This window comes from Lactuca virosa, chromosome 8 (genome assembly GCF_052849685.1).
Source record: "Lactuca virosa cultivar CGN04683 chromosome 8, Lactuca_virosa_CGN04683_v6, whole genome shotgun sequence".
NCBI lineage: Eukaryota > Viridiplantae > Streptophyta > Magnoliopsida > Asterales > Asteraceae > Lactuca > Lactuca virosa.
In genome coordinates this window covers 354,507,420-354,530,328 of record NC_136433.1, presented here as the reverse complement: position 1 = coordinate 354,530,328, position 22,909 = coordinate 354,507,420, and positions in this window count along the sequence as shown.

The window sequence follows — 22,909 nt, the reverse complement described above, 5'->3', positions numbered from 1 at the left end:
ACACTCACAACAAGCTTGACTTACTCCCGCGCGTGGGAACTTGAGAGATGGGTTGTGCTGGCGCTTTATAGAAACGAGCAGTGTGCCCCTTGCTATTGCAGTTTCTATAGTGCATTTCCCTGCAAACTCCAATATGATGGAAGTTACATTTTTTACACTTTGGCAAGGTTCCAGCCTATCGACTTGGGGTTGTTGGAGTAGTAGAAACAGTGGTAGCAACAGAAGTAGGAACAACAGCGGGAAAAATAGCAGTGTGTACTGCCACAATTTGTTGTTTCTTCGAAGGCTCTTGCGATGATTTCCCCTTTCGTTTATTCTAGAATTTCTTTTTACTGCCTCCTTCTTTGGGTATTTTAAAAACCGTTGGCATGGAGCCTTGACGAACTCCATGATGTACAAGTGTTTGAGCCAGACGCTTGGCACTATCGAATGTAAGTGGATTGGCGGCAATAACGTTTCCTTGAGTCAGGGGAGTTAATCCCCAGACATACCTCTCCACCTTCTTACTCTCCGGGGTGACCATCCCGGGACACAGAAGAGCCAGGTCACTGAATCTGGCAGTATATGCAGCAATATCGAAGTCCTTCATCGTCAGACCCCAAAGTTCCTCCTCAAACTTTTCTTTTTCGCCTCTGGGACAATTTTCTGCCAGCATCAGAACTTTTATGTTTTCCCAGCTCATGGCATAAGCTACTGGGAGAGATAATGACTTGACATAGTCGTTCCACCAAGAACGGGCTCTATCCAAGAAAGTGCATGCTGTAAATTTTACTTTGCTAGCTTCAGAGCACCCACATATTTCAAACACTAATTCGGTTTTCACAAACCAGCGTGTAAGAGTAATGACACCTCCAGTTCCATCAAAGGATTCGGGCTTAGCATTAGAGAAGTCTTTTTAAGAACAATCCCTTAGGTGTCCAAGACTTTCCCCATGATTAGAGTTGTGAGCATTTGCGTCATAGCAGCGGCCACAATGGTTGTGACTGCTTCTTGGAAGACAACAGGGTCATACTCTGACAACCCGATACTTTCCGGTCAACAAAAGTCAATTCCGTTAAATAAAACTTTCGAATTTTATTTATTTTTTCAAGCTTGTAAGGGTTGAAAACAACTTAGATTATATAAATTAAATTGATATAAGTGGCGGGACCAAAAATCACGCAAAAAATCAAGTTTTACTTCAAAAATCTGCCAAGTCTCGTTCATCATTGTGTTTACGACCGCAAACCCGTTTACGGCCGTAAACCCGTTCCTGGCCGTAAAGTCAACCGATATATAGATTTTTCCAGAGAGATTTCTCACTTTTTCATCATTTTCACTCAAAAATCCTCTCAAATCTCTCCCAAGAACATCCCAATAACATTCAAACCTTCAAGATCCAACCTTCAAATCTTCAAGTTTTTCACCAAGAACACCAAGAATACCAAGAAAATCTTCAAATCTTCAAAGGCCGAAAGCCGTTCATGGCCAAAAACCGTTCACGGCCGAAATCAGTTCACAGCCGAAAACCATTCACAGCCGCAAACAGCCCCGAATCGTGAATCTTATCTGTAAACCCACTTTATCCACTTCGATCGACTCTCGGTAAGATTCCTAAACAAAAAGCAAGTGTTTTCTAACACTTTAATTAATGGGTTCAGTAATTTAATTGCAAACATATGTTTAATTATTATTAGGATTCCGTTAAATTCGCGTACAACAACTTGAGGGTCCTCATTCCAATCTCCTTGTCCGACACTTACACGCAACCAACTGTGAGTTCATACCCCTACACTTTTGTTGTTTTTAACGTTTTCAGGGGGAATACAAGCAAGACACAAAGAAAACTTGTGATTTTATTTAAAGGACTTTATTTTAAAAGGATTACAACTTATGAAAACGAAACAATCAAAAGATTATTACGTTTTATAAAACACTTAGATATTTTATCCCTTTTGTAAAATGTTGCGCATAAGGGAAGTTTTCAATATACAACCATAATTGCAAAGTTTTCAGAATAATACAGGAATAAATACATTAATGAACATATAAAGTATAATAGGTATAGTTTATGGAACAATTACCATATCAATGCACGAAACATAGATTCAATGCGAACAAACATATAAACTATATAGGGTATAGTTTATGGGTCATACAAACAGTCATTTAAATTCAAAGGATTCATTTTATTCTACACTTGATCGTTAGTATAGCATTTTATGATTGAGCATCTTCGTGTACTTACCTAAGTACAAACAAAAGTACTGAGATTATAACCAGAGTCTCCTGGAGGGAGAACATGAGTTTGTGTATAGATTTATACCAGACTGACAATCCCGCACCGCAACTGTTAGCTACAGTTATGTCGGCAGGCCTGGGTGACAAAGTAATTTCGATTCCGACGCCTGAAGAACGTCGTTCAGGCAATTCAATGGTCAAGTATGGTTATAACAACTCATATATTTGGTACTAAATTATACGATTAATGTATGAATGGTAAAAACTTCAATTAGTTTTTATTATAAAATACTAGAACTACTGTACATACTGGAGGATTCCAGGGTTTTTATACAAGAACATATTATACATTACTGGTGATAGCTAGGGATTTCATACCATAGTTTTCCTACAAAACAATACTATACAATTCCACTGGTGGTATCCAGGCATATAAACTAACACTTTCATATACAATTATAGAATACAATAACGAACATACACTTCGGTCTTAGACTTTAAGACTACTTTTTAATACTAAAGAAAATATTGGATTTTCTTGAAAACATGTAAACATTTTTCAGATTCACAGACAGGTTTTCATTACAAAAACATACTTATGAACTCACCAGCTTAAATGCTGATACTCTTTCAAAACCACTTGTATTCTCAGGAAATCAGTAGACAGGTACTCCCACAGGCTTTTGAGAAGAGGGAGCTTATAACGTCTCATTTTTATACTTCTGTTATACTTTTTCTGTATACAAACTATGTATCAAACAAATGCAAATATTTTACTTATTCAATGTAAGAGTTGTGTTTACTTTGATTACTACGATGCAATTGTTGTGATACTATACATGACGTCCTCCACCTGCGAACGTTTTCGCCGTTATCGTTTGGGGGTGTGACACATACTGTGGAGGTGGTGGCGGTGGTGCAATTGGTGGATTGTTGTTGAAACGCCTATTTGATTTACGTGGCGGCATCTTTTTCTATAAGATTTAAAGTGGAAAAATGATAAGTCCTCTATAGTAGTTACGAGTCACGCGATATTGAACAAGATATATCTTACTTCTAAACGTATCATATCCTGACTTTCATAGTGTTCTGTGATTTACAATAGAATTTTACTAATATAAGTGAACAATCGCAATTTCAGTATATGGAATTTGTAGTGACATTTCAAAGGAATTTCTATAGTATAACTCATACTGGGTCCCCTTATAATCTCATAGTCCATACAAATTATAAATAACTAAAACCAAATAGACTTTCGAATAAATGATTCTACTCTAAGTCCACAACCAAACACGGAACAAGAAGTAAAGTTGAATCACTAATTTTAAGTCTATATAGTCTTAATTATACATAACACTTGTATACACTTTGTAATTACAAATCTACCAGTATGAGTCCTTTGTTTCCACATGTTTGTTTCTAGTAAAAATTACCTTCTTGAATATTGTTGTTTTACTGTTATACTGACATCAAATACTCCTATTGTATTTTAACTTTATGTTTGGTTCTAGAGTTCTTCTGGTATATAGATTTGGTAAGTTTTAGACTTGTTGCAACACCACGATCACTCCCAAACACATGTTGGTCGTATCTCAATTAAATATAGTTGATCAGGCTCTATTTATCCCAGATCTGACTACATAACTGCCCAGGTTTGAGTGCAGTGTCCAACATCTAAATACTTTTATGTAGTTCTCACTGTGATACTATTTCTTGTATGTATGTATGTTAGTATACTTCTTATAAAATACTTAGATTATAAAAGTATACTTTTAGTCAGAGCTCTTCGGCCCCATTGTATTTATAGTTGTATATCTTTTGTGCTTTGATATATACTTAGTTCACTATAAACAATGCTCTGATACCAATATGTCACATCCCCAAACCGGAACTGCGGAATCGTTCGGGGGCGGAGGACATCATGTACAGTATCACAACAATTTCATAATAGTAATCAAAGTACAACAACCATTACATTGATAAAGTATAAGTTTTTACATATGTGTTCAAATCATTGTATATTGATACCAAAATGTATAGCAAAAGTTAAAAGCCATGAGTTTATGAATCTCCGTCTTCTCAAAACCTGTAGACACCTGTTTACTGATTTCCTGAGAATACAAGTAGTTTTGAAAAGAGTGTCAACAATTAACTTGGTGAGTTCATAAGCATGTTTGTAATTGAAATCTATTATTTGTTCCTAGAAAATGTAAGTATGTTTTTCCCAGAAAATCCTATATTTTCTGTTGTAATATATCGTAATCAAAACGTGTAAATGTTATTGTACTCTGTGGTAGTTAAATTTAGTTTTGATTCACACAAAACCATGAAAAATATGTTTTCTCTGTACTTGAATAATATTTTGTATTTACACTTGTGTGAAAAGTGTGTAATTCTAAATGCATGGATTTACCATCTGTACTTGTAAATTACTGTATTATAGTTTTATTGTTTAATAAAACTATGTGAAGATGTTTACTTCTTCTTACACTAATTGTATTCTTCAATACCAAATTGTGAGTTATTATAACCATGCTTGTTGACCTAAGATGGCCTGAATACGATGTTCTTCAGGCGTCGAAATCGGTACGATATTTGTCACCGCAGGCCTGTCGGCTTAACTGTAGCGAACAGTTAAGGTGCGGGATTGTCAGTCCCATATAGATCTATACACAAGTGCCACGCTATCCCTCCAGGAGACTCTGGTTATAATTTCAGGACTTGGTGTGTACTTAGATAAGTACGTGAAGTGTGTATCGCAAATGCTATATTCACGGTTACGAGTAGAATAATGAAATGTTACTTTGTAATGGATAAACTGTAAGTATATCTCATAAACTATATTTATTAGAGTTTATATGTTTGTTTTTCGTAATGTAATATGAATGTGTAAAGTAATGCATATGATCCATAAACTATATCTATTATAATTTATATGTTAGTTTTCCGTATTATATTCTAAATTTTTAAAAGCAATATGTAAGTTCCATAAACTAAACCTATTATAGTTTATATGTTTGTGTTTTGTTGAAACGACAATCTTTGTATTGTTAATAATTCGGCAAGTTTAAATCGTGAAATTTGTAATATTGTTGTTCCGTGAAATTCAACATTTATGTGCAAACGGTACTAAAATAGTTTGCAAAAGTTATATTTTTGTTTAACAAGTTTTAAATCATTTTATACTTATATAAATATAATATTTATATAATTATGATTATATAGACAGTCGAATAAATAATTCTACCCTAAGCCCACTACCAAACAAGGTGTGACAACCTGAAACTTTTTCCGTTTCTGTTACACGATTTCCGTTAATAAAATTTGGATTTCATTAATTTTCCGTCGAACTTTTTGTTTAGAATATCATCAGGTTCTATATAATTAAATTTATATATGCGAGTCGGAAACCAAAACCGCACGAAACTCGAATTTTTCTCGAAAAACAGCATGTTCACGGCCTAATTGGAGTTCACGGCCGTAAACCTATTTACGGCCGTAAACTCGTTTGTGGCCAACGTCGGGTGGACCCCACCCACCGACCACAAAATCCCCTATAAATATGAGACCCCCACCCTCATTCCCAAAACTCTCTCATTCTCTCTCTAGAACCTCTGGCCGTAAACTTCGAAACACCCTCTTTTCTCTCTAAAATTCATCAGAAAACACTTTTGGAGGTTGTTTAGAAGCATCTAAAACCCATTTTCGTCTAAATCAACACCTTTGTTCTTGAGTTTATGGTCAATCTTCATAGACCGTAAACCCGTTTTCGACCGTAAATTCACCAGATCTTCAAAGGCCGTAAACTCAGTTTACGACCGTAAACCCTGTTCACGGCCGTAAACAGTCTGTCGACCGTAAACACCTTTTAAGTGGTGCATTTGTCCAAAAACCCACTTTCCTCGATTCGATCAAGTCCCGGTAACATTCCTTAACCGAAAACAAGTGTTTTTCTAACACTTTATATAACGACATCGCTAATTTAGATACATATATGTATTTATTGATATTAGGATTCCGTTAAGTGCCACGTGTAACCACTCGAGGATCTTCGTTTCCAGCCAACGTTTTCACACATCAACGGTGAGTTCATACCCCCTACGCTTTTTTCATGATTTTAAACGTTTTTAGGGGGGGGGGGGAATACAAGCCAAACACAAATGATTTTGTTAAACTAATACAAAGGGACTTTTAACATGTACAAAACTTATGCAATCGATTCGGTCAAACAATTTTCACGTTATCATAGAATATTTAGACATTTTATCCCCTTTTGTACTACGTCGAGCATAAGTGCGATTTTCAACATACAATCATGATTGCATAGTTTTCAGAACAACATACGAACCATATATGCAATATACATACAAACTATAATAGGTATAGTTTGGGGTTTTCAATACACTGAGTTATAACATTGCTAAACATATAAACTATGACGGATTTAGTTTATTACATACATTACCACAAGAGAACAACAGATAATAATTATTTAAATATAATTATTATTATATACATCATGCATACATAGTTTAATATAGTAAGACCACTATAGAAATACACGTGAAATAGATTATACAAAATTGTGAGACTCTACTTCAAAACTGTACCCTTTGGTGTACTGAACTAAATCCTATCATAGTATAACCAGAGTCTCCTGGAGGGAGAGCGTGAGATTTGTGAATAGATCAATTCGGGACTGACAATCCCACACCTGAACTGCTAGCTATAGTTAGGCGGGCACGCCTGGGGTGAACAAATGTCATTTAGCTTAACGCCTGAAGAACGTTATAAAGGTCTCTAGGTCATATCAAGTATGGTTATACGACGCACAATAAGTATAAACTAACTTTTGTTTACGGGATTTCATTCTTCATTAGTTTTATTTTAATTAATAGAACTATTACACATTTCACTGGAGGGTTCCAGGGATACAAAAATTAGTTTTATTTTGAATAAATGAAACTACTATACATAGTGGTGGTAGCCAAGGTTTTCAAACAGAACATACTATACATACTGGTGGTAGTAAGGGTCTTCAAACAGAACATACTATACATACTGGTGGTAGCCAGGGTTTTCAAATAGAACATTCTATACATACTGGTGGTAGCTAGGGTTTTCAAACAAAACATACTATACATACTGGTGGTAGCCAGGGTTTTCAATAGAACATATAATGCATACTGGTAACTCCCTGCTTTTACTAAAGGAACGTACAAACACTTTACAAGATACATCAACAAGTTTTCACTACAAACATAGCTTATGAACTCACCAGCTTTATGCTGATACTCTCTCAAAACTGCTTGTATTCTCAAGGAATCAGTAGACATGTATCTCGCTCAGAGTTTTGCGAAGACGGAGCGGTAGAGTCACGTCTTTCTTTTGTTTATACTTTTGATGTATAAAAACAAGAATCAAACAGATGTAAACTCTTTTTTTACATGTATTCAATGTTTGGTTGTGTTTACTATGATTGCTACAATACAATTGTTGTGATACTACACATGACGTCCTCCACCCCCGAACGTTTTCGCCGTTCCGGTTTGGGGGTGTGACAGATTGGTATCAGAGCTCTTGTATATAGCGAACTAAGTATACCGAACCTTGCATGGTATACAAATATAAACGCAAAAGGGGTTGAAACGCTCTGAAAGTATACTTTCAAAATATAAGTATTATATAATAGGTATACAAGTATACATACATACCAGAACCAGAGTCACAAGTAGAACAAAACAAAAGTATTTGGATGTTGGACGCAACGGTTAAACCTGGGCAGCTATGTAATCATGTCTGGGATCAATATAGCCTGATCAACTATATTTATTCGAGACATGACCAACATGTGCTTAGGAGTGACTGAAGTGTCGCACCAAGCCTAAAACTTACCAAGTCTATACATATCAAATAACCGATAGAACGAAACATACAACTTAAAATACTATAGGATTATTTTAGCTAGAGCCGAATACAGTGTAGAGATTCATTCCAAGTGTTGCTACACATTTCATCTTTGCAATAGTTTACTTTCTGTCACACCCCGAAACCGATGGCGGAAACGTTCCGGGGCAGAGGACGTCATGTGTAGTATCACAACAGTTGTATCATAGTAAGCGAAGTAAACACAACCATTACATTATAATATGAGTATTTACATTGTTCAAAAACATGTTTTATACATATCCGTAAATATAGCAAAAGTAAAAGACGTGACTTCAGAATGTTCCGTCTTCTCCAAAAGTTGGCAGGAGTACCTGTCTATTGATGCCCTGAGAATACAAGCAGTTTTAAAATATCAGCATAAAGCTGGTGAGTTCATAAGCGTTTTAGTTCTGGTGAAAGAAATGTTTCTTTAATCCTTTGAAAAGTATTTCCCAAGAAAATCCTATATTTTCTTATGAAGAAGTTCGATTATCCATTTGTTAAACAGCCTGTTTACGAAAGATTTAGTTATCCCAGGAAAATCCTATATTTTCCTTAAAAGTTGATAGTTGGTTATCGATTCTGAAACGACGTGTACAAGTATCTACCATACTTGTATCGTTAGGTGTAGTTTCCTTGAAAAACCTTGTTTAGTCTCAGTGAAATGCGTTAGTCTTATTACATAAATAAAACTAATAAGTAGGTAGTGAACTAGATCCTAAGGGTATTATCACTACCCTCTAGTAATCAAATCGGTTATTACTTTGAGTTCAGTTGACTTGATTCATTATTACCAAAGTAAATCTCTTTTATCTAGGTTGCAAGTTTTATAACCATACATTAAACTGGATATGGCACGTAACGGGGCCAATATCTTTTATGACTTTGTCACCCGTAGACCTGACGGTCCCACTGTAGCTACCAGCGAGGTGCGGGATAGTCAGTCCCGTATAGATCTATACACAATAGTCACGCTCTCCCTATAAGAGATTTTGCTTATAAGAGTTAGTCCTAAACTCACGAAATCCGATGGAGTGTTACCAAGGACTTGTATCCAATCCTAAGATGACAAACTTACATGCAATAGTATCGAAAATCCTGTTTATGATTTGTATAAATCCTTTATAAAATATCACATTTTATGATAAGATTTACAAGTTCCTTGCTTTAGTTTTGAAAACTGTTTCTACGAGTTGATTTCTTAATCGATTAGGAAAACGGTTTTCTGAGTTAAAAGCATACTGAACATATAATTATTTTAAACAAAATAATATACTTAAGCACAAGTTTCCTTGTACTTTTGCTTGTATTCCCCCCTGAAAACATGAAAAACTAGGAAAAAGCATAGGGGTATGAACTCACAGTTTGACGTAGGATCTGGGTGTATGATCGGTTACGAATGCTGAGTGTCAACCGATGTTTCGTGTGACAACCCGAAAAATTTTAAATTTTTGCCTGGTAAAGCTACGCCAGCCACCTTGACTGAGTGTCAAACTCATTTCTGCTATCATTTAACCTTGTTTAGAGTCCATTAAAAGGTCCAAAGGTCAGTACATTCAAGCATTGAACATAGGAATGGATCGCGTACACTTCTAGCATCAAAACCGGGCCTTACACTCCAACACAAGGAGTGTACGGCCGCACACATGGGTGTGCGGCCATACACCCCTCTCCTGGCAGCACACTCACGTGTACAAAGGGTAGAGTCAGCCTCCCAAGCTAAAAACTCGATTTTTCTCTCAACTACCATATGATTTTAAGCTTAGATCTTCGAGTTGGTAAGTGTTCTGTCACACCCCAAAACCAGAACGGTGGAAACGTTCGGGGGTGGAGGACGTCATGTTCAGTATCACAACAATGCAAAGTAGTAAACAAGCAACAACATCATCCATTGCATTAATAATATAATTTCATACAAGTGTGTTCTGTTAAGTTATATAGATACCAAAAATATACATCAAAAATAAAAGATGAGTCTTGAAAGAGCTCCATCTTCCCAAAACCTGGCACCGGTACCTGTCTACTGGTGACCTGAGAATACAAGTTATTTTGAAAGAGTTTATCAGCTTTAAAGTTGGTGAGTTCATAAGTATATTAGTGTCTGCATTTGTATGAAAGTGTTTGTAAGTCTGTGTTTCCTACTAAAAGTAGCCTTCTACCAAGGCATCTAGTATCTGTGTGTGTCTCTTGTAAGAGTGTGTATTTTCCCAAATCTAACTATCATTAACTAAAAATATAGTTTTTACATTATTGTTTATTGTGTGAATATCACAAAGTAAATGTAAAAGGAAAATGAAATAGTACTGTAGTGTTGTATTAAGTAACTACTACTGTACTAATTACTTTAAACCAATTGTTATTTAAAGTACCATGTGATCGGCCTATATCCTGCTACCGACTCTATAGAAAAACGACGATGTAAGAGGTCGTAAGAAATGACGTTTGGCACCCGTAGACTTGCAAGTCCCACTGTAGCGAGCAGCAAGGTGTAGGACAGTCAATCCAGTATAGATCTATACACAAACTCATACGCTCTCCACTTAAGGAGATTCTGGATAGAAAACGGGTCATGACAGGTAGTGCCATGCCCCCGTTAAGTGGCTCACATAACTGTAAGTAATATATATGTATGTGCTAGCTGTATTGTGTGTTATTTCTCTGTCTAGCCTGTATGTTTTGTTTCTCATCACTGTGTATTATGTTTGTTTCTCATCACTATGTATTATGTTTGTTTCTCATCACTATGTATTATGTTTGTTTCTCATCACTATGTACTGTGTTTGTTTCTCATCACTATGTATTACTCATGAATGAACTGACTCATTGTATGTTTCATTGTTCTAGTAATAGTATCTTCCTAAACTATACCTATTATAGTTTACTAGTAATGTTGTTTGTGTATATGAACATGTTTGTATACCTTTGCTACCCAAAGGCATTGAACTGAATGAAAGAAGTAACCTTTTATATCTATACACATATACATGATATATAACTAGGATGCAAACGACCTTCGGACAAATAACCCGAATACCCTAAGTCCACAACCAAACAAGGAACAAGAAGTAAGGTGAGCTATCAGTCCTAAGTCCTTTCAATCCTACTTATATAATTATATCCATATATATATACATAATATAAGTTAAAAGAGTTTAATAAAAGTATTTGATATGTAAAAGAGTTTGTAAAATAGTTTGAAGTAAAACAGTTTGATAACACAGTTTGAAAAGTAAGAAATCCACTTGTTTGGTAGTTATTAATCACATGTGATTGATATAATAACTATAATAGTTCAACTTGTATCCCCCCCATAAAAGCATTTAAAAACATTTAAAAGGTTAATTAAGGGGTATGAACTCACCTGTAGTGAGTGGTTTGGTTGAACGGAATGTATAGGATGCTAGGTGTCAAGTGAAGACTTGTACACACACAATGATCCTAGTTTAACATATAATATCAGATATATGTATCCAATTAGTCTTTAAACAACTAATTAACAAAGTTAAGACATCCTAGGACATGTAAAAAACCTTATTTAAGTGCTATAAGTCCTAAGGATTGCATCTAAGTGTTGTAGGACATTGCTATTGAGATTAGGGTTCAAGGGGACCCTTTATTTGAGTTTACGGTTTTGTGACCATAACTCATTGGGTTTATGGTCGTAAACCCACGAGTTTACGGCCGTAAACTCATGTTTCTTTGACCATTTTGTGTTTTGAAGCATTAAAGATCGCAAGAAGCATTCCTACTTCATGTTTAAGCCTTAGGAAGAGATTAGGGCACCATTTCACTCCTTTTAGGAGTTTACGGTCCTTGGACCATTTCCCTTTGGGTTTACGGCCGTAAACCCAAATGGTTTATGGTCTTTTGATGTTCTGAAGTACTAAGCACATCAAGGAAGGGATCTAGGCTAGTTTCCAAGGCTTAGAAGGGACTAGGGCACACTTTGGCACCCTTTTTGGGGTTTACGGTCCAAGAACATCTTGGACCGTAAACACCTTTGATCCTTGGTTTCTTGGGTGTTTTCTTGATTTTTAGAAGTGTAACAAGCTCTATAATACTCTAGGATAGAAGTACTTACTAGGTAGAAGCTTGAAAAGGTGCTAAAAGTCCAAGAACACTAGTGTGTGTTCTTGGTGTTCTTGGTGAAACTTGAAGATCTACACTTTTGGAATGATTTCACGGATGGAATCATGTTAGATCACTAGATTAAGTAAGATATCAACTATTTAGGGCTAGAAACACTTACAATGTTGAAGATCAAGAAGAAAAGTCGATGATACTTGAGAGAGAATTTAGTTTTGGATCTTGAAATTGCGAAAAGTGATAAATAATGACTAAGTGTCATATTTATACCCTCTTTTAGGGTTTACGGCCGTAAACACCTTTGTTTAGGCTGTAAACTCCAAACTCTTAGAGTTTTGGGACATTATTGTTGCACAATAAACCCTAGGGCATCCTCTCTCCTGTTATCTCCTGGAGTACTAATCTTAAAATACTCAAACTTATTCCAAAAAGCTTGAAAATTAGCAGAAACAGTTTTGACTCCTATTGAAGTGAATGGTTGTACAGAATAGAAATTTCGGATTGCCACATCATCCCCCCGTTAGAAGGAATTTCGTCCCGAAATTAGAGTTTAAGCAAATAAGTAGTTACAAATAACTATGTAAAAAGAAGAGGATATTTCAGTTTCATCTGATCCTCTCGCTCCCAAGTAAATTCAGCTCCTCGCTTGGCGTTCCAGCGAACCTTCACTATCAGGATACGGCTTTGTTTCGTTTGCTTGACCTCCCGGTCCATGATCTCTACTGGTTCTTCCACGAAGTTGAGGCTCTCGTTGATCTCGATCTCGTCGAGTGGGATTACAAGAGTCTCGTCGGACAGACACTTTTTCAAGTTCGAGACGTGGATAGTAGAATGTACGTTACTGAGTTCGCGTGGTAAGTTAAGTTTGTAAGCTACAGGGCCGATTCTTGCAAGAATCTCGAAAGGCCCTATGTACCTTGGATTTAGCTTTCCACGCTTTCCGAAGCGTATCAATCCCTTCCAGGCTGAGACCTTCAATAGAACACGGTCGCCCACCTAGAATTCCAACGGTTTCCTTCGTTTATCAGCGTAGCTTTTCTGTCGGTCTCTAGAGGCTTTCAATCGTTCATGAATCTGAACGATCTTCTCTGTCGTTTCCCGAATGATCTCCGGAACTGTGACAGTGCTGTAAGGAACTCGTCCTTTAGCTAACTGGGTATCACCCACCTCAGCCCAGCACAGAGGGGATCTGCACTTTCGGCCATAGAGGGCCTCGAATGGAGCATCCTTTATGCTTGTGTGATAACTGTTGTTGTAGGAAAATTCTACAAGGGGTAAATGAGTATCCCATGCTTTCCCAAAGTCGATCACATAGGCTCGCAACATATCTTCCAAGGTTTGGATAGTCCTCTCACTTTGCCCGTTTGTCTGTGGATGGTAGGCTGTACTCCTGTCCAGCCTAGTTCCTATGGAACTTTGTAGTGACTGCCCAAACCTCGAAGTGACTCCCTAATGTAAGTTCTTGTAAACTTCTCCACCTTGTCTGTTTCCTTGATAGGTAGGAAGTGTGCGGACTTGGTCAACCTGTCGACGATGACCCATATGGTATCAAGTCCACCCGTTGTCTTGTGCAACTTGGTTATGAAATCCATAGTGATCCGCTCCCACTTCCATTCCGGTATCTCTGGCTGTTGTAGTAGACCGGAGGGTTTCTGGTATTCGACCTTGACCTTGGCGCAAGTAAGGCATTTACTCACGAAGGTAGCAATCTCTGCTTTTATGTTAGGCCACCAATATAGTTTTTTAAGATCCAGATACATCTTATCTGAATCTGGGTGGACGGAGTAACGGGTGTTGTGCGCCTCGTTCATGACCAAGTCTCTGAAACCTCCAAGTTTCGGGGTCCAGCTCCGATCCATGAAATAATAAGCTCCGCCACCCTTAACCTCCAAGTTCTTATCCATCCCTCTCAAGGATTCACCCGCCATATTTTCAGGTTTTAAAGCTTCGAGCTGAGCCTCCTTAATCTGTGTGGTCAAGTGCGAATGGATAGTCATAGTCAATGATTTGACTCTACGACCAGAATATTCTTTCTAACTTAGGGCGTCAGCTACTACGTTGGCTTTACCCGGATGATAACGAATTTCGCATTCGTAATCACTGAGTAGCTCGACCCACCGTCGTTATCTCATGTTGAGCTCCTTCTGGTCGAATATGTGTTGTAGGCTTTTGTGGTCTATAAAGATTGTGCTCTTTGTACCGTACAGGTAGTGTCTCCAGATCTTCAGAGCAAACACAACTTCTCCTAGCTCAAGATCGTGGGTAGTGTAGTTGACCTCATGTATCTTTAGCTGTCTTGAGGCATAGGCGATGACCTTACCTCGCTGCATCAGAACACATCCGAGTCCTTGATTTGACGCATCGCAATAGACAACGAAGTCTTATATCCCTTCGGGGAGGGATAGTATTGGTGCGGTGCACAAGACTCGCTTGAGCTTTTGGAACGCTATCTCCTGCTTCTCTTCCTAGTCAAAGGCCATGCCTTTCTGGGTCAGTGTCGTAAGAGGTTTCGCAATGCGGGAGAAGTTCTGAATGAGCTTGCGATAGTAGCCAGCGAGACCTAGGAATTGACGAATTTCTGTAGGCGTCTTCGGTGCTGACCAGTTCTCAATGGCTTTAATTTTGGAAGGGTCCACGTGTATTCCCTCTTCGCTAACCAAGTGCCCTAAGAATTCGACTCGTCGGATCCAAAATTTGCATTTCGAGAACTTCACATAGAGCTTCTCCGAACGAAGGGTTTCTAAGACTAGTCGCAGATGTTGACTATGCTCATCCTCACTACAAGAGTAGATAAGTATGTTATCGATGAAGATGATGACAAACTGATCCAAGTAAGGACGACACACCATATTCATTAAGTCCTTGAATACAGCAGGTGCGTTTGTTAATCCGAACGACATCACTACGAATTCGTAGTGCCCATAATGAGTTCGGAAGGCTGTCTTCGAAACATCCTCCCCTAGCACTCGTAGTTGGTGATATCCGGACCTTAAGTCGATTTTTGAAAAGAAGTTCGCCCCTTGAAGTTGATCGAATAAATCGTCAATCCGAGGCAAAGGATAACGATTTTTGATGGTCAGTTTGTTGAGCTCCCTGTAGTCGATGCACATACAAAACGATCTGTCTTTCTTCTTGACGAACAAGACTGGAGCTCCTCAGGGTGAGAAGCTTGGTCTTATAAAGCCCTTGCTGAGCAGTTCGTTAAGTTGATAGGACAGTTCTTGCATCTCTACAGGTGCTAGGCGATAGGGCGATTTGGCTACGGGGGTAGCCCCTGGAACTAAGTCGATTCTGAACTCGACTTGACGTTGCGAAGGTAATCCTGGGAGTTCTTCTGGAAATATGTCGGGAAAGTCGCGTACTACTGGAATGTTCTGAATGTCTTTCGTTTCTTGACTCACATCGAACACATGAGCAAGGAATGCACGACATTCCTTTCGCAAGAATTTCTGAGCTTGAATGCTCGAGATGATACGAAGGTTTGTGCCGGGTTTTTTGCCATATACTACTAGAGTTTCGCCAGACGACAAATTAAGGCGTACAGCCTTTTCGTAACACATGATGTCGGCACGATGAAGACTCAACCAATCCATGCCGATAATGACGTCGAAACTTTTAATAGAAACTGGCATGAGGTCGATCGAAAATGAATGGCTATCTAGTGTTAGGGTACACCCTATGAATATACTGCTAGTGCTCTCTGTCTTTCCATTAGCCATTTTTACAGTGAACGGTTCTTTAAGTGCTCGTGATTTTTGCTTAAGTAAATGGGCAAATTTTTGATTCACGAAACTCCTCTCCGCCCCACTATCAAACAGAATGCATGCATAAGAGTTACCGAGGAGAAACGTACCAGTGACCACTGTGGGGTCGGCAACTGCTTCCTCGTGGCCTATGGCCAGAACTCTTCCCACTCCACCGGCATTCCCTGCCTTCGGGCAGTTCCTTTTGTAGTGGCCTACCTCGCCACAACCGTATCAAGTTTGGCTCACACCAGCGCCGGGGACTTGGGTGATTGGCCTCGCCGGAGCTTTGCAGAAACGGGCAGTGTGCCCCTTCCTGTTGCAGTTCATACACTGCATTTCCCGGCAGGCTCCTACGTGGTGGAAGTTGCACTTGTTGCACTTGGGCAAACTTCCAGCGTACTGCTTTACTGGAGCAGCAGCAGTGGCAGGTACTATTGCACTATGAACTACCACGATCTCCTGCTTTTCGGCAGCCTTCTTCTTTTTCTTGTCATCCCAGAATTTCCGCTTGGAATCAGCGGTTCTGGCGGGTTCCGAGATGGCCTGGGTTGTTGTTGCGGCCGGGGTACGAACCCCATGGTCTATAAGCCGCTGTGCCAATCGCTTGGCACTATCGAATGTAGTGGGGTTTGAAGCCAAAACATTTCCCTGGAATGGAGGCACCAGCCCCCATATGTATCTTTCAATCTTTTTCCCCTTTGTATGAACCATGTTGGGACAGAGGGCCACCAGTTCACAGAACCTGGCGGTGTAGGAGACTATGTTGGAGCCCTTCATGGTTATGCTCCACAGTTCTTCCTCTAGCTTTTGGATTTCGCCCCTCGGGCAATACTCCTCAACCATTAGCTCTCTCAGAGCTTCCCAGCCCATAGCATTTGCCACTATAAGGGATAGTGACTTGAGATGGCTATTCCACCATGTTAGGGCTTTTGCCTCGAAGGTGCAAGCAGCAAACTTGACCTTGCTCCCTTCTGGACAGGAGCAGATTTCGAAAACCGATTTGGTCTTCTCAAACCATTGCGAGAGGGCAATGACTCCGCCAGTCCCTTTGAAGGACAATGGTTTGCAGTTTGTGAAGTCCTTGTGGGAGCACTCTCTGGAGCGCACAGGGATTTCACCATGAGTAGATAGGACAGGGGTTCCTCCTCCAGTGGAACCAGAAGAATGATATTGTGCCATGGCTGTAGCCACAACCGCAGCTACAGCAGCATTTACAGCTGCCGTATCGAATTGAGGAGCAGGTGGTGTTGGTGCAGGAGGATCGCATCATGTCGATTGACGTGGAGGCATCTTTCAACTATAAGTTTACAAAGACGGAGATATTGATAAGAATTTAAAAGGGAAATTGATGAAAATGACTCATGGACTAACTCTCCATAGCCGAACAGCACAATTGAATAGCACGATTGAATAGTATGATTGAATTAAGATCTAGTACTAACAGATGATAGCAATTGGATATTGATTTCCATAAGATTAGATATCTGTCAATAATACTGCAATTACAGATGTAATAAGTTCAGGAAAAATGACCTAGAAGTAGGTCTTACATCAACCAAGATGGAAATTTTTGACAGACTACTACCTAATCAAGACCTAACGGGTCTAAGATTTACAAAGATAGGAAATTAGACTAGAGTTTTTACACTAACTAGGTTACATCCAAAAGAGAAGTCGATGAGACTCTAACGGCAACGAGAACTACTAGAGTGAGTTCTTGAATCCGACAGTAGACGTTCTATGTCCCTCGTACGCCTTTCAGACCTTGCCAGCTGAGCTCGAAGTTCCCTAACTTCAGCTTGGGTTTCAGCAAGTTCCCTCTGTAGAACTGCATTGCGGACCTGAGTCCTTTCATGAGCAGACTCTAGTTCGCGAATGTGGATAGTGTTAATGCCAGAGTTGGCGTCAATCTCCACGACTCGGTCGATAGTTGCTCGACCTTGCTCGGTGTTCCGAGCAATCCTACGGACCACTATGGGTAGGACCCTGTCAGCTGAACCTCCCTCGGTGAGGTTGTAAAAGCTTTTGTCTCTATTGTAGGGTATGGGTTGACCCTGTTCCTGACTCCATCTATTCAAGTTTGTGGCCCACAGAGGAGTGGGTCCTTGAAATGCTGGACGAGGGTTCGGGTTTGGGTCTTGAGCAGCTGGGGGTAGGTTGTTGACTTCAGGCTCTAAGTCAGAACCATCAGAAAAGCCTTCAGCTTCGTGATCATCCAAAGGGATTGGGTGATCATCTTCTGGCTCTTCTCCCAGCCATCCTGCATTGCCGTGGTTGGGATAGTACGGGTCTCCGGGGATATGGAATCCCGCCATGAAATCTACGCGAGAAAAAGGATAAAGAAATAACTAAATAGACGAACTAATTAGATAATTATAAGATGATCTTTATCAGTTACTCCAACATTTGCGTAGTGCATACCAGTCATATGTAACCTAGACAGGATAGACCTTCGAATAAGTGACCCTAACTCTAAGCCCACAACCAAACAAGGAACGGGAAGTAGAGCAAAGATCACAGATTCTAAGTCTATGCCATCCTAGTTACCTATAACCTTAATGTATCCACCCCGCAACTATTGACATACTAATAAAGACCTTTAGTTCTCAGATAGGTAATTAATAGCAACACAAAATAATCCTATAGTATTTTAAGTTTATGTTCTTTTCTACTGTTCTCGTTGTAGTAGTGTTGGTCAGGCTACATCATCCCAGGGTTGACCATATGTCTCTAAGTCTACTTTTGCTGTCCAACAATCGTAATACTTTTGTTCTGTCCTAGTGACACTGATTTTAGTATGAATTCAGGTATGTATACTTAGTTAAATATTTTATTATTTAAAAGTATAAACTCTCTATCAGAGTATTTTAATCCCGCTGTGTTTATAGTTCGTATATCTTTTATGGGTTGATACACTCGATTCACTATAAACAATGCTCTGATACCAATCTGTCGCACCCCAAAACCAGAACGGCGGAAACGTTCGGGGATGGAGGACGTCATGTTCAGTATCACAACAATGCAAAGTAGTAAACAAGCAACAACATCATCCATTGAATTAATAATATAATTTCATACAAGTGTGTTCTGTCAAGTTATATAGACACCAAAAATATACATCAAAAATAAAAGATGAGTCTTGAACGAGCTCCATCTTCCCAAAACCTGGCACCAGTACCTGTCTACTGGTGACCTAAGAATACAAGTTATTTTGAAAGAGTTTATCAGCTTTAAAGCTGGTGAGTTCATAAGTATATTAGTGTCTGCATTTGTATGAAAGTGTTTGTAAGTCTGTAATGTATAAGTTTTGTAAAAGTTTGTAATTGTTTGAACTCTCCTAGAAAACCCTATGTTTCCTACTAAAAGTAGCCTTCTACCAAGGCATCTAGTATCTGTGTGTGTGTCTCTTGTAAGAGTGTGTATTTTCCCAAATCTGACTATCATTAACCAAAAATATAGTTTTTACATTATTGTTTATTGTGTGAATATCACAAAGTAAATGTAAAGGGAAAATGAAATAGTACTGTAGTGTTGTATTAAGTAACTACTACTATACTAATTACTTTAAACCAATTGTTATTTAAAGTACCATGTGATCGGCCTATATCCTGCTACCGACTCTATAGAAAAACGACGATGTAAGACGTCGTAAGAAATGACGTTTGGCACCCGTAGACTTGCAAGTCCCACTGTAGCGAGCAACAAGGTGTGGGATAGTCAATCCAATATAGATCTATACACAAACTCATACGCTCTAGTTAAGTGGCTCACATAACTGTAAGTAATGCATATATATATATATGTATATGTATGTGCTAGCTGTATTGTGTGTTCTTTCTTTGTCTAGCCTGTATGTTTTGTTTCTCATCACTGTGTATTATGTTTGTTTCTCATCACTATGTATTATGTTTGTTTCTCATCACTATGTATTATGTTTCTTTCTCATCACTATGTATTATGTTTCTTTCTCATCACTATGTATTATGTTTGTTTCTCATCACTATGTATTACTCATGAATGAACTGACTCATTGTATGTTTCATTGTTCTAGTAATAGTATCTTCCTAAACTATACCTATTATAGTTTACTAGTAATGTTGTTTGTGTATATGAACATGTTTGTATACCTTTGCTACCCAAAGGCATTGAACTGAATGAAAGAAGTAACCTTTTATATCTATACACATATACATGATATATAACTAGGATTCAAACGACCTTCGGACAAATAACCCGAATACCCTAAGTCCACAACCAAACAAGGAACAGGAAGTAAGGTGAGCTATCAGTCCTAAGTCCTTTCAATCCTACTTATATAATTATATCCATATAGATACACAGAATATAAGTTAAAAGAGTTTAATAAAAGTATTTGATATGTAAAAGAGTTTGTAAAACAGTTTGATGTAAAACAGTTTGATAATACAGTTTGAAAAGTAAGAAATCCACTTGTTTGGTAGCTATTAATCACATGTGATTGATATAATAACTATAATAGTTCAACTTGTATCCCCCCCATAAAAGCATTTAAAAACATTTAAAAGGTTAATTAAGGGGTATGAACTCACCTGTAGTGAGTGGTTTGGATGAACATAATGTATAGGATGCTAGGTGTCAAGTGAAGACTTGTACACACACAATGATCCTAGTTTAACATATAATATCACATATATGTATCCAATTAGTCTTTAAACAACTAATTAACAAAGTTAAGACATCCTAGGACATGTAAAACAGCTTATTTAAGTGCTATAAGTCCTAAGGATTGCATCTAAGTGTTGTAGGACATTGCTATTGAGTTTAGGGTTCAAGGGGACCCTTTAATGGAGTTTACGGTTTTGTGACCATAACTCATTGAGTTTACGGTCGTAAATCCATGATTTTACGGCCGTAAACTCATGTTTCTTTGACCATTTTGTGTTTTGAAGCCTTAAAGATCACAAGAAGCATTCATACTTCATGTTTAACCCTTAGGAAGAGATTAGGACACCATTTCACCCCTTATAGGAGTTTACGGTCCTTGGACCATTTCCCTTTGGGTTTACGGCCGTAAACCGAAATGGTTATGGTCTTTTGAGGTTTTCAAGTACTAATCACATCAAGGAAGGGATCTAGGCTAGTTTCCAAGGCTTAGAAGGGACTAGGGCACACTTTGGCACCCTTTTTGGGGTTTACGGTCGAAGAACATCTTGGACCGTAAACACCTTTGATCCTTGTTTTCTTAGGTGTTTTCTTGATGTTTAGAAGTGTAACAAACTCTATAATACTCTAGGATAGAAGTACTTACTAGGTAGAAGCTTGAAAAGGTGCTAAAAGTCCAAGAACACTAGTGTGTGTTCTTGGTGTTCTTGGTGAAGCTTGAAGATCTACACTTTTGGAATGATTTCACGTATGGAATCATGTTAGATCACTAGATTAAGTAAGATATCAACTTTCTAGGGCTAGAAACACTTACAATGTTGAAGATCAAGAAGAAAAGTCGATGATACTTGAGAGAGAATTGAGTTTTGGATCTTGAAATTGCGAAAAGTGATAAATAATGACTAAGTGTCATATTTATACCCTCTTTTAGGGTTTACGGCCGTAAACACATTTGTTTAGGCCGTGAACTCCAAACTCTTGGAGTTTTGGGATATTATTGTTGCACAATAAATGCTAGGGCATCCTCTCTCCTGTTATCTCCTGCAGTACTAATCTTAAAATACTCAAACTTATTCCAAAAAGCTTGAAAATTAGCAGAAACAGTTTTGACTCCTATTGAAGTGAATGGTTGTACAAAATAGCAATTTCGGGTTGTCACATGTTACATCCATTCATTTCATCCATTTGAAATCATGTTTTGACTAGATCCTCAAGTTACACCAAGAACACACACTTGTTCTTGGTGATTTTTGACCTTCTCGAGCTTTCGGATCGTAAGTACTCTTTCGTTAAGCTTAGAATTTGATAAGAACAAGATATTAAAGCCTTGAAACTACCCAAAACTCAAGAACATATGAGTGTGCGGCCGTACACACTCATGTCGTCGTACACCCCTCGGACATCCCCCAAACACCATCAAAACACTCTTAAAGGCTTGTATACTGTAAATACCATTCCCCAAGCTTGTTATTTACTAGATAAGATCCTTAGAAAACGTCCAAAACATGTTCATCAAGGAGTGTGCAGCCGCACACACTCCATGTGGCCGTACACCCCTTTATTTGGTGTTTTAGGGCTTCCAAAGTGCCTTTCTAGCTTCAACACTTGTTGAGCAATAGTCCCACAAACCTCCCCACCATTTGGAAAACGTTTTGTGCACTCTTTACCATGAGTATGCGGCCGCACACTCCCCTGGGCGCACACCCATCAATATGGCCGTACACACCCATTTAGTGAATCACATGTGATTCCAACACTTGGACAAAGTGTTTCCTAGTCCCGTAAGATGTTTCCTTGCATTTGGTTGCTTATAAACACTATATTTATGTCAATATATGCCATTATATGTCATTTAGGATTCGTTAAGTCTTGGGACTTCATTTGTGGAATTTATCATCCTTGCACACATATTCGTTGAATCACCCATATCAGGTGAGTTCATACCCCGTAATGAATCTTTTAACTGTTTTAACTGTTTTAAGGGGGCGAATACAAGTTGAACACAATGATAATTGTGTAAATGTTTGTTATAAACATCTTTCAAAATGTTACTTATGTCATTTATAAGTTGTCAAAACATTTCAAAAACTCTTTTAAAGTTATGTTACTTTATAGTTATACAAAACTCCGTTTTTAAAGTACAAACATAACTTAGTAGATAAACGAGTCTTTTCAGTAACAGTCCAAGTAGAACATTAGTAAATTATAATAGGTATAGTTTAGGAGAATTCTATTCATTACTTCTAGTACAATGAAGCACACAAAGAGTCAGTTCATACATGAGTCAA